At 43.0% G+C, this 13,349-nt stretch overlaps 1 long non-coding RNA gene across 1 annotated transcript in view; it reads right to left on the reverse strand.

Annotated features, from left to right (window-relative positions):
• Positions 1-263: 263 nt before the first annotated feature.
• Positions 264-13,349, reverse strand: part of LOC134515559 (uncharacterized) — a 58,964-nt gene continuing 45,878 nt past the window's right edge. Inside the window, exon 6 of the long non-coding RNA XR_010071051.1 lies at positions 264-391. This is a non-coding gene — a long non-coding RNA (uncharacterized LOC134515559). The remainder of the gene's footprint in view (positions 392-13,349) is intronic.

A 13,349-nucleotide genomic window follows, 5' to 3' on the forward strand; every position in this document is an offset into this window, starting at 1 on the left:
AAAACAAAAGATGACTCAACCAAAATCAACTAATACTTTGTCTTAATCAGTGTTTGGATTGTTCTGATGAATTTGATATCAATTCTAGAGAAAAGGAGAAGGCTATAGTGGTGATGGGTTCATTTCCCAGAATTCAGTGAATTTGCAAAGAGGGTTCCGTTGTCTGTGATCACCTGTAAGCATTTAAAAAAGGAAGACGTGCAACTTCTGAGGAAGGCAATTGTGACCCCAGGAAACCGTGTGTGTAAATACCAGGAACTTACGTCAGGAAGGGTGGTGGCAGGTAGGAAGATATCCACGTTCATCTACATAAAATAATGAACAGCGGCCTGTGCTTCTGATTGGAACACTAAAATGGGGATCAAAATTCACCTTCAGTCTGGTGTACTATCTACACAAATTGAAAAAAAAAAAAAAAACGTGTCACACCGGGAAGGGAAGGAAAATGAAATCCAAAACCAAAATTTGAATTAGTCGGACTCTTTCTTTTCTGAATCCCAAATAGAAAACTCCCAGCCCCACAAAGATACTGGCCCTTTATTGTCACGTTGGTTGTCTAAAATCAGGAGATCAGTCAGACCGACTGAATTGCTCTGTCATAGACAGCCAAATGACCACAAATTGATTACAAGGCAGATGCATACACACACATTTTTTTTTTTTAAACAGGGGGGAAAAAAGCTACCTTGCTTTAAAACATCTATTGTCAAACTTCTTCAAAAGCATTACCGTGAGAAGGAATTTGGGGCCGTAGGGATATTTTGCCTGGGGCGAAGGTGTCAGCTGACAACTGCATCTAATCCAGCATTGGTATGAGTCTCTCAACAAATTTGAGAGGTCTCTGCAGGAACAATGTTAGCGGGTAAAGGTCTCAAGAGATTTGATTCCAGGGCGTATTTAACCATTGACACTGCTATACTCCGCAAATGACAAAGTGGGATTTTAATTTGCATGACTTTGGAGAAAAGGGAGTCACCCAAGAAAAGGAGGACAGAGGATGAAATGAAATAAAAAATATTCTGGATGAAAATCTGTAAAATTTCCAAATGGTAACCAACGTGACATGGAACAGTGGTCTTCAAAAGGAAGTGAGGCTAGAACAAAAGCTCAAGAGCATCTCCCAGGGCCGCTAGTACAATGATAAAGAAAAGCTTAAAGTTCTGAGTGAGGTCCGCAGCAAAATTATAACATGGTAACATTATCATAGGCAAGAAATTGAGTTTAAATGGTACACAGCAAATTAAACAAATAAACAAACAAATAAATCATGAGAAAGAATAAAATGAGAGTGTAGCAGAGTGGTCTGGATGGAAGCAGGATGTATGACAGGCCACTCGTTTTGGATTGTGTGCCCATGGACACCACCTTGCCACTCACCAACAGCACCTGAAGCAGGCTGCTGGGTGAAATCAAGGTCCTACCACAGTGCCTCAGTTCACCTGCCTGTTAATCACCTTGATTTATTTCTCAGTTCAGTGGAAACTAAGGCTCCCACTAACATACAATGCGGCAGTTCTTTAGTGCCTTAAGAATTTAAGTCCCATTTGCAAAAGTCTGACAGGCGCTTTTGAAAATTGGCTCCATAATTAGTAAACCAGACAACTGGACTCTTAAGATCATTAGAAAGATATTAGGTAAAATCTTCAAAGTCAATGGGATTTGTACACCTTAGTCACATAAGCTCCTCTGAAAATTTTCCTTCATGTCAATCTGCATTCAAATAATTCTTCTCGCACTGGGCTATAGTGTGTTTGTCATGGCCACTGAGCATGAGAAATCAAATCTCAAAAATCCTGTAGGAATAGGAATTAAATAAACGTCTTCTTAAAACATTACATTTCCTAAAAGGTAAGAGAAATTGTGACTAAACCACACGGAGGAAAAAAAAAAAAAAAAAAGTAGCTTGTTAAATCAGACTGAAGTAGTTTCAGCTCATCCAAAGCCTGTTCCCAAGTCAGTGCTGGAAGATCAGAAAGCTGTGACCGGCAGAGCCTAGGCAAAAGCAGATGTTGTGTCCAGAGCCCTCGTTACAGAATTCAATAGCTGGTTTGGTGAATCGTTTGAACTGGTCACTTGGGAAGGCCGTGCCAGCTCAGTTTATGGTAACTTTGAACAGTCCAATGTTTGAAGAGTGTATTCACCTCTTACTGGAATAAAAGGCTGTGTTTGTAAATAAAATGACAAATTGTACCATATTACGGTCTTTTGCAACCAACAAACCATTCCCATTTTCCATGGAAAAGGAATAATTTTCCTGGGAAGAAATATCATCTGGCAGTATTTCTAGAGCCACGCTTCAAAGAGAAATTTGAAGCCGCTCTTGTATCATGTGCAGCCATTAATCAGCAAAAGTGAGATTCACATAAACAGAGGAACCCAAACCAGTAACGCAAACCAGTGAGCGCTGCTCAGCGTGGAGCACGTGAAAATGGGGGCGAAACCCCCCTTCACTGATAGAAAGGCACCCGGCCCCATCGCCCAAGGATCAGCCCGTGCCCTTGTATCTCAGAGCAAGAGCGGAGCGTTGCTGAAACCTTCCGGCGGCGCAAAACGTGAGCAAAGCCAAGGAGACTGGAACAACAAAAATAACATCAAAGGAAGCAGAGAAAAATGCTAGCTGCACAGTGGTGGGAGCGGCAGAATAAACCGCTGTATTATAGGACTGTCACCTGAGCGAGACGATCAATGCTATTAAGACCGAGTCAATCTGCGTCTGTACAAGTATAGCAGTGCTTGAATGATGACAAATCTCCGGGTCCAAAGGGAGACATCCTTCACCGTGTTGAAAAGTAAGGAAGCAGCTGCTGTGATCAGTTTTGGCAAGCGTTTCTCATCCCTACCTGGACCATTCCCATCAGGCGTCACGCACTGAAGCTTTATGCCTTCCCACGTAATGGCACTACTGCCATGCCGAGCGCCTGAATTGCGCCGGACAAGCCGTGTTGACTGCTGTCATTTCACTAAAATGAATAATTATATATCTCCCACTCGAGCTGATTGTTTGAAAGATGCGAGAGAGAGAGCGCAAGAGAGATGCTACCAATACAGGAGCTTGTCGTGCAGCTAACGTTGCCTCTGAGGGAAACCGGACTGGAGGAACGCAGGGTGGATTCTGGTCCTGCCGTCAGCGCAGGGCACCAGTGATGCTTAAGTGGCATATCTGTGAGCTGGTGGGACTCTGAGGCAGACAACTTTTTTTATGGAGGGAGGAACGAGGGGACCTTTTTCCCATGTGTGTTCAATAGCCCAGCCTGCAAACAGTCTTCTCCTCTCTTGTCGCTGTTCCACCCTTGTCTCTCCTTCTTGGCATGGTGCCTTTTTCCCCCCGAGCAGCAGCTGCGCACACTTGAATAGTAAATCAAACACCCTAAAAAACTGTTGTTCCAAAATCTTTTCAGATCTTTCTCTCCTCTATTTCTGTTCTCTTTTTCTTGCTAACGATTAAGGCAATCGGCTTTTTTTTTTTTTTTTTTTAATCTGGCATGAACTAATTCTGTGTTGCAAACAACTTGGTGTATCACAATGTCTATCAAGGAAAGAATCTAGAGGTACATTTAGTTCATCTCCCACCACTGCATGAGTTGTCGGGGGGGGGGGGCACTATCGCAGGAAATGCCGGGGTGGGGGGGCAGGGTTCACTTTTCCTCTGGGACCAGGTCCCAGATCATCTTGTGTAAGGGCAAGGAAGATGGCAACAGCCTGGATTTCCAGGTGACAGATAGCAATATAAATACAGTCCCGTCAGGGCTGATTTACACTAGCCAGGGACCTGAGCCCAACATCCTAAATGGCATTTGTTTTCATGGTTTCAAGACTATTTCCACAGCAGAAACGTCTAGAGGATTAATACTGTAAAGAGAAGGATGAAGACAGAAGAGCAAAATACCAGATAATTAGCACCATGCTGTATATCCTATGCTTTTTGTTGAATTCAACATCCATCGCAGAGTAGCAGTGAGTTACTCCCTGGGAAAATGGGTGCATTTTTTCCCCCGTAAAGGTTAGATTTACAGAAGGTAACTTAGTTGATAGAAACGCCCAACTCCTGCCCAAAATACCTAGCAGCTTAACTGTTCCTGTATTTTGAAACTATTGCAAGAAATTCGTGTTGCATCTTTAAAAAGATCCAATTTGGAAATGAAAAAAAAAGATGCGTACCATTCTAGTACTGCCCCTTTTACTTGCATGGGATACTTAAGCCTGTGGATAGCTTCCCCCTTTAGAATGTACTAAAGTGGCTGTGAAAGTGATGTGATGGTAGGGCTTTGGCTGCGAAAATACCATGTATGCTTCATTACAAAGAAAACCACAGTTTGAAAACCAGGGAGAACTCTGATTCACCAGCATGACTCACACGCGCACTACAGAGCCTGCAACCCCTTTAGCAAAGATGCAAACCCAGCAGCGTGTAAGTACTTGCAGAGAGAACATATTTTTCCCTAAATGAATGATCTTTTGAAGTGCCTTATCTCACTCTTTTTGAAGGCAGTGGAAAATGTCTCACTGGACTTCGGACGAGGCCCTTAAAGGCAGGAGGAAAGTCAGTAGGCACCATGTAAATATCCACAAAAATGACTCAAAGCCACTATCAAGATAATGTTATCGTAGGAGATGGGAAGTTAGATTTCTGAGAAGGCTGTTACGAGCCCAGGGAGGACCTGTTACATTGGCTAGCATCTGATTGCGATTAGCAAAGCTGAACTTTTCAGGAAATGAATACTTTAGGGTTCCCACCTCCGGAGATAATTTTGACACGTTCTCAATTTCAATAGACACATCTGAAAGCCAAAAAAAAAAAAAACCCAAAAAAAAAAACAACCCCAGAGGATTTTGGGATGTCTTCAAGAAGTGTAAACAACTAGACTGGAAAATACACTTGTTTGAAGGTAACAACTCAGTTGACCGTAGCATAAAGGAATGCAAAGGAATTTCACGTCCAGGGATGAAATGATTTTGTTACGTTACTCCAATTCCTGAGACCACTGGGTCCAACTGACTATAATAAAGTGTAATATCGGAGCAACATGGCGAGGAGTCAGGCTGTTAGGCCCTGCTGCCTAACAGAGCATCAACTAGAGGAAAGAAACCTCTTTGAGGAGTAACTGCAATTCATTTTGCCTGCTGGGGCTACGAAAAGCAGTGTTAAGAACGTGCACGGGGCTTAGAGGGAGGAACTCAAGGTACAGATGCAGGTAAACTTGTTTATTCAGCCCTCTCAACTAAGCGTCTCCATTTTCAGAAGTGCAAAGCACCACCTTGCTCTCCCTGAAGCCGCCAGGCGGGGGAAGGAGCCGGGTTAGTGCTGCTGGTTTCCCACTCCCCATCACGGCCATAGCCAGCACGCCCATTTTTCCACTGAAAACAAATTCTGAAAGGGTTTGGGTTTGTTTTTTTTTTTTTTATATGTAGTTGATATATTAAGATGTTAAAAGAACAAAGCTCTGAATTTGGTTTCCAACATTTTTTTCTTTGCTTTGGGATGGGAAACTTTCACTGTGTTTTGAAAATTCTCAGGGGGGAAGGAAACTGTCTCAGTTTAGCACAAAAGGAAGCTACATCTACCATTTCTTTCCACGTCGCTGTGGCTGTGCTGAAGTCACCTCTCTGCCCTGGGTCTCTTTGAAGTCATTGATTCTGCAATATATTTCCCCACACACTTATCTTCAGCTTGAGCACTCCTGCATGCATTCAGCTCTCCTCTCTGTGAACTGCAGGTCTTTAGCTATATGGGCTCATTTTCCCTGGCTTTCGGACTCTAAGTACTGTCTTAACATGCCTCTCATCCACATAGAAGAGTCACGAATAAGCTGAAACCTCGGCTTTCCAGCTTGAGCTGTGGCAGTATCAGGCCAGGGCTGATGTTATGTACAGTAGGTTGGTGTTCCTCAGCAGAGAAGGCAGATGTAAGATTAAGTCAACCCAGATCCTGCACACTCATCTCTTAACCACGCTGTGCTCATACGAAAGGTCATCTCAGTCCCATAAACTCTCATGCTTGTATTTCCCAAGCTAGCAAACTCCTCTTATGGTTTTCAGAGCTGCCTGGAGCCTTTCCATGCTGGGCTTGCTTAACTCTGGAGCCGGTGATGATCATTAACGAAATGTATTCCCTACCATTTCCATGCCATCAGCTAACTTGGCTTTGGACTTCAGAATACTGTACATTACTTCTGGGTAAAACAGAACAGCCCTCTCCATTTCATAATACTAGGTTGGACCTGCAAACTTCTGAAAGGCTAGAATTGGGAAGTGTTACTTATCTTGTCTAGAAAGAACAGAAAATAGATTAGTGGCCGTATGTGAAGCATGTATTGATGTTCCTTAATACTTACGCAAAACCTCTACATAAAGCATTAACATGAGACATTGAAGAAAGGATCTTTTGTATTGTCTAAAAAGAGAGCGCTGCATTTTCCTCTTTGTAATAGATTAAACATTTGTATAGGATTGCTGCTGATCGTACAACTATTAGATCTCTGGTTGAGCAGAGAACGCCATTAAGCAGAACTGATTTATTTCATAGTTCACAACATCATTTCTTGGGGGAAGAGGGCAGGTGGGAGCCGTTATCTGAGGAATGCTGCCCTCAATTTCAGTGGAGACAGGATTTTGCCTGGTGCTGCTCCCTTTCCTGGCACTACCCTCGTACCTTCTCTGGAGCAGTTACGCCACAGATCAAGAAGCCATGAATGTAGACGCATGAAGACGTGAAGCTATTCAGGATCGTCTGTCTAGACGACCCAACACAGGGATGTCCAGTGAGCTGGCGTATTAAGGCACGTTTATTTCTATGGCCCATGAAAGAAAAACCTAAGGGTTGCAAACACACGCTTCCTTGAGTAAGCAACAAAAACCTATTTTGTGTCCCAAACTCCTGTCTCTGGATCCCCAGCAAGATACTTCAGCTGTTTTAATACCATTTCACTGTCACCAATGTCAAAAATGGCGAGGTACTATGATCAGAGATGGTTTATCCCCATTTCTTTGCTGCCTCTGTGGTGACACCGAGAGCACTGCCTTTATAGCATTCCTTGAACATCAATGGAAACACACATAGCACGTATTGAGTGGGATAACCCCCTACAGTCCTTTCCTCTCATTACCATAATACGGCATCCAGAGCACTTAGAACAAAAGCTTTCCTCCGATGGGAAGAGCAGTATTTTCCAGCATTTCCATCCAAAGATTCCTCTCCTACATTGCTGCACAATAAACTCGTCGTAAGAGGGATTTTATTCAGATAGGTGTCTGCATTTATGCTACAGAAATATTTGTTATATATAGACAAGATTACGCGTACCTCCCTCACTGAGCTAGATCATATCTCAAGGACACATCCCAAGGGAGAAGAGGGAGGAAGCTCTTCCATCCTGAGGCAGCACAGGAATAATTCCTCCCTATTTCTGTTTTGCTCCAATACCAACAGCAGATACTCACACGCCCCCACTCCTGTACGGACTCGGTCGCGCTGGGGTGGTGCAATAGTCGGTCTTTGTCTTTCTCCACCCACGAGTTTATGAGTCTAAACCCAATCTTGCAGCAACCACAGAAGCGCCTGGCCGCCCCTCCTGCCTTTACGTGAGCTCACATCCCACAATCCAGCTCAGGCACCTGTGTTCCTGAGTACGGATGCAACAGAGTTATGAACGTGAATCTGCACGGTGAGATGAGAGAATGCACAGAGAAAACGTTTTAAAAAAAAAACAAAAAACAAACCCCAACAACAATGAGCATTTAGAATAAATTGCAAATAGAGGCGCGTAATTTGTGGTTAGGGAGACTGAGTGCTAGTCATTATTCAGTATCATTCATTTCTTTCCTCCAAATATATGTATGAAAGCCAGGAACAAATAATACTTTTTATGAACAGGGAGGAGGCTTTTCTTCTTTTAAAATTAGATTATGTTAAAAAATAATCTAGGATGACTGGAGTGAGATTGTACCTATAGAGAGAAATTACTATACAGCCAAGTGAATCATTAATCCAAATATAATGTATAACTTTACAGCAAACAAAGGCCAGACATATTAAGAGTGAATTGTTTACAATAGAGAGTTACATATTAAAATGTATGTATAATTGTAACCTTCTGTTAACACCCTGTTGAAGAGAAGAAACACCAGTTCCAGGCTTTAAAACGCTATGTCTTAACTATGCTCGGTGCAGAGCTGTGTATGTAACGAGAGCAGCGTACATGGGAGGGACTCCTGCAGATAAGAAAAAAGTGAAGAAAAAACAGCTCCTACGAAATAACAGAATTTGCTCCATCTTCATTTGTCTCTATCAAAGGAATTCATTGTCATCTCCAGAGACAAACTTGGGGGAAAGAAAACGTGCTTTATTGAGAGCAAGACACATGATTTAATCTGATCTCACCAGAATTTCATTCTAGCCCTAGGAAGGTTGCCCTGGTGACATCACACTTTGCATCATGTCCTCAGCCCACAAGCATCCATTGTAAGCTCTAGAAGAGACTTGGCCTCATTGGGGATAGGAAAACGCGCACGCTTTGGAGGACCGCTCAGGGAGAACAAACGCATCTTCCATCTCTGGTACTAAGAGAAGCCCAGAGCGTTGGCCTGGGTTTACACTGATTGCCCCCACCTCCTCCAGAAAAAAACACAGAGGCAGAGAAATAAAGCCCCACATTCCTACCAAGCTGCTTTCCCAAACCTTTGGAAAGTACTTGACAGAGGAGAGTAACTGTTAGGCCTTCTACCGTTTAACCAACTCAACCACCATAAACGGCTTCTCAAAGCAATATAGAAAGGAAAAAAAAAAAACAGGTTTCTAGCTCTCTTCCCATTAAGAAATTGATTAGAAAAGCCTCCTGATCACCCATTAAACCAGAGGGAAACAAGAGCAGAGGAAGAACAAAGAATCCCTTGAATGATACATGCCCATTTCACTCGTAGGCCCAGTTTGGCCCCTACAAGCCCACGGTACTAAGTGCCATAACGCTGCTCCACCAGGAATCGCCTCAATAGCCTTCTCTGTGTATTTGTTGCTGTTCGTATGCTCACATAAATTTGGCAATACAGGCAAAACCCAATAACAGAAGCCACAGTCAACACAATACTTATGCGCATCACGTTGTAGTCACGTTTCAATATAATTTCCATGTAATCGCATTTCAATATTTTCCATCTCACTGAAGAAGTAGGTGGGACTAAAAATCCCTCAGACGCTGCGGAGTATCAGTTTCCCAACACAGAAGAAGAACCCAGTCTCCCTTACCCCCTTTCCTAGAGCCAAATGCAGGAGAGCTCCTCTGCCAAGTCCTCCTCACCCGTCGGTTGTTACGAAGACAATGAGAAAGTGAAGACTGACTTGCTTGTTATCACAAGGTTCCCAGCTGCCTCGCGCACACCTTGGGAGGATAATTTCAGAGGTGCTTTGTTGCAGGTGCCCCTCTTTTCCAATCAGTAGGCATCATCACAGCTGGATAAGAAGCTAACACAGATACCACCATCCCAGCCATTACGGGGACACGTAATACTACAATTTTCTGGGCTATTGATTACTGCCGTTCTGGCATTGCAACCCAAAACACTGGAGGAAGTCAAGTGGAGAATGAGAAGAGGTGGATTTAGCGTGCTGGCGAGCTGGTTAAAATACCTTTGCTGAAAAATAAAAAAAAAAAAAAAAAAGCTGCTTTCAAAAATCATAACTTTCGGCCAAAAGGTATGAATTTCAAGACAAAGGCTTGGCAGGTAGTTTGGGGATTTTTGTCTGGGTCTCCGACCTGCCAAATTAGTTCCCTAGTCACCCAGCTATCAATTATGCTCTCTCGGGTTGCACTTTGTTTTATTTCAGTGCAGTTTCATTCTGAGCTGCGCCACAACCAAGTTTCTGAAACGTCTCAAAAAAATAAGAGTGTTTTTCTGTCCCCGACCCCTCCTTAGCGTTCAGACGGAGGTAAATGACTCTATCATAAACTCTACGGGGAGTTTATTGATAACATGAAATGGTACATTTTGCTTTCAAGACATTTCTTATTACAGTCAGGAGAGAGAGGATGTGAGTCAGAAGCTTTCTTCTCAGTTTCACTCAGTTCATTTATTCGCTCGCTTTACTGAAATCTAAGTAGCTGTTAGAGCTAGAAGTCCCGAGGCGCGTGTGTTCTTTAACACATAACTTAATTTCCAAAACAAATAATTACAACTCCGTTTCAGAGAGTCACCCTTCCCGGGAGCCTGTGATGCATATGTAAAAATGTACAAACGCGACTGTTGAAGCTCCGCTGCAGCTAACTGCTCTTTCCGTGTCAGGGAGACTCACCCTCTGCCCACCACCTCTTCCACTCGGGCAGTCGCTTCTACATCTGCGTAACTTTTGGTTTCCTCCAAGTGAGCAGGCAATACCAAATCACTCTTTTGTCACGTACAGATCCCCTCGGAAAAAAAACTTCAGACATCGAACAGGTCTCCCTTAACATCAGATGGAGGTAACTCTCAGTTAAACCGCAGATAAAAGCTTTACAATTTAAAAGTTCGGTGTTCCTAAGGTTCCTTAGCATCCTTAGGAACTGGCTCCTCCTCCCTTTAGCTATGACACTGACCTAATTATACAGAGCCTCAACGCTACCGTGCGTAGCAGTTTCGAGTTCGCTTGTTATGTGATGCCTGCAACAATATTTATTCACAAGCTCTTTCAAATAAAACGTGTTGTTTTACTGCGTTAACATCAAAGCCCAGCTTGTAGATTGTACCGGTTTCATTTCTATGCTATGCATACCTATACATATATGTATTCATATATATATATATCTCTATGTACACACACAGATACACACACGCACTCTTGCCCAAGAGAAAAAGCAGTGCAGGGCTGCTTATACTAACAGCAAACAACAACTGATGCTTGTGATTTTGGATCGTCTGCGTGCCTTTCATATTGAAATCCACGCGTGGAGCCAAGCCAGGCAGCTGCCTGCACCGTGCCTCCCCCGCAGGGCCTGCAGGGATGCCGTCCTTTCTGCCCCAGGGGGAGCCTGTTTTCTCCCACCCAGGTTGGCAGCAGTTTAAGGCAGAAGTCCATCTCATCCAACACCTCCATACGTCATTACAGATTTTTATTGCACCTTCTTGACTTGAGGTGGTGGGTGGCTGTATGGTCATCACGACTATCTCGCAAGACGGCAGTGCCGTGTTAGATGATTCCAGATGCTTGCCAGAAGCTTTTTGGTGAATTCTTATCTGCAAGACATCATTTCTGGTAGGCTAAGAGCAAGCTGTGGAGGTTTTCTCCACACCCACTGTACAGCTTGGGGTACCTGTGTACAGTACACTTTCCCAAACCAACCAGACCAGCCCCCTTGTACACCTGCAATGCCTATCTGTTCACAAAGACACAGCTTTTCCTTGTGTCTGATAGTGGTCAAATTAAAAAAAAAAATAAAAATCCATGTATACTGATGAATTCAATCACCGTAGCCACGACTAGGTCAGTGTATCAAGAAGTAAAGCAGTAAAAGTGTCTGTTACCCTCTAATTTCCTTATTCTCCGCTTCAACCCTTTTCTGCCTTTAAAAGTTGAAACTGAACTTTTAAAGAGAAGAGCAGATGAAAATCAATATCAATAGTGAGCTATAACATGGAACCTTGTGCCAAGACACATTGAATAATATTGATTTGTCTAAAATATAGGCATATGAAACCAAGCCCTTGCATTTTGAGGTATTTTCACTTTTGGATTCTAAAATCCTTGCATTCTCTAAAGTCCCCATACTCTTCTGTCCTCCCTCTCTGTTTGTTTTTTGTATTTTTTTTTTTTGTCCCTGAAGGTCTGCATAAACCTTCATACAACTAGACAAAGAAGAGGTCGGGTCCAGAAATAATGTAGGGTCCTTAGTTCCTTTCTTCAATTCAGTTGTGGGAATATAAACTATTTGGTGACAAACATTCAGCCGTTTGGGAAGATGGAGCTCAAATTCTCCTACTCCTCACTCATCAGCGCGGGAAAGGAAACCATTAGCTAAGAGAGCTGAAGGTCTTCTCTTCCCTGTCTTGGTTTGGCCGGTGCAAAGCAGTTATGTCCGTACTGCCTACAGGGGCACGGTTCAGCATGAGCCAGCAGAGGCAACGTGAGAAGGTAGAGCCAAAGCCCTGAACTGGAATAACAGCACGAATACTGTTATCGCATGTACGTGGGACAAACTGTGATCCTTCAGACGTTTCCCTGCGGACTCACCATTTCCCTTTGCCAAATCTGAACCCTTCTTGCACAACATAAATCTTTCCCAGCAGAGGTGGCCTGGGCAGCATCTTATTTTTTCATTGCCAGCAAGTATTTCTGAGAAAGGCTAGAACAGAGCGTGCCAGAGTCTGGAATTAGATACAAATTAATTGCATGTAATTACTCAAGAGCATCAAGTATCTTTTTGGGATTTTATACTTATTGTTATTGTAATGATGTTCAATTTGCAAATACAATCATTGCAAATTACTCTATTGATAACTTCAGCCTTCCCATTGTGTGTGTTCACCTCGGCAGATTTCTTGTGGTCTTTTGAAACAAGAGGGGTTGTAGCCATGATGAAGACACAAGTAGAGCTGAAAATTGACTGCTGTTCTCACAATGGCTTTTTGTTACTCAGAAGCGGGGAATTGGTAAATTATTAGGTTATGACTAAATTACAATGTCGCGGCAACATCTGAGAGGTCAAAGTCATAAACAAACTTTATTTTTGTCTTTCACCCAAAGCCTACTAATGATAAGCTAACACTTATTTTGTTAGCAGTGTTTCTTCTTTGATTTGCTTTTCTTTTTTCATTTTACATCCAAATGGGTTGCTCTTACCATTTCATGTAAAGTAGGTCTGCCAACGTTCCAGGGAGGTGTTGGGAGGGCTGATAAACGGATGCTTAAAAGCCTTTCAAAAGCCAGTTTTTATGTAAAATGCGTAAGACTGGTTAAACATTTTCTTTCTTGAGCTTCCTCACGATGTTTAAGTATTACTACGCACAAATAGAGAAAGAGATCTGAAAATTTTCTGTCCTGGAGTATGGATTCAACTACAGTCGCCGAAGCTCATTGCTTGCATGTTTGGCTCCCGAAATCCCCTAGGCATGCTGCATCCTGACAATTTAGTACATTGTTTGGCCTAAAATAAAAACCTATGGAAAGAAAGAACCCTATAACTATAGGGAAAAAACTGTAGCACAGTTAGAAGGGAGAATGCTGAGCAGCACGGAGAGGTGCAGGAGAGAGAGGTTACAGAGAGGATAAAAGGGGAAAGCGAAAACCATTGCAAGGAAAATTCTTACTCTCAGAGACTCTTTTCCTTCCCCCCGAGAACATTTTCTTACACCCTCTTCCCTGTTCTCTGCTTAGCCTTTCCTCTTCA

Source organism: Chroicocephalus ridibundus, chromosome 4 (genome assembly GCF_963924245.1).
Source record: "Chroicocephalus ridibundus chromosome 4, bChrRid1.1, whole genome shotgun sequence".
Classification (NCBI taxonomy): domain Eukaryota; kingdom Metazoa; phylum Chordata; class Aves; order Charadriiformes; family Laridae; genus Chroicocephalus; species Chroicocephalus ridibundus.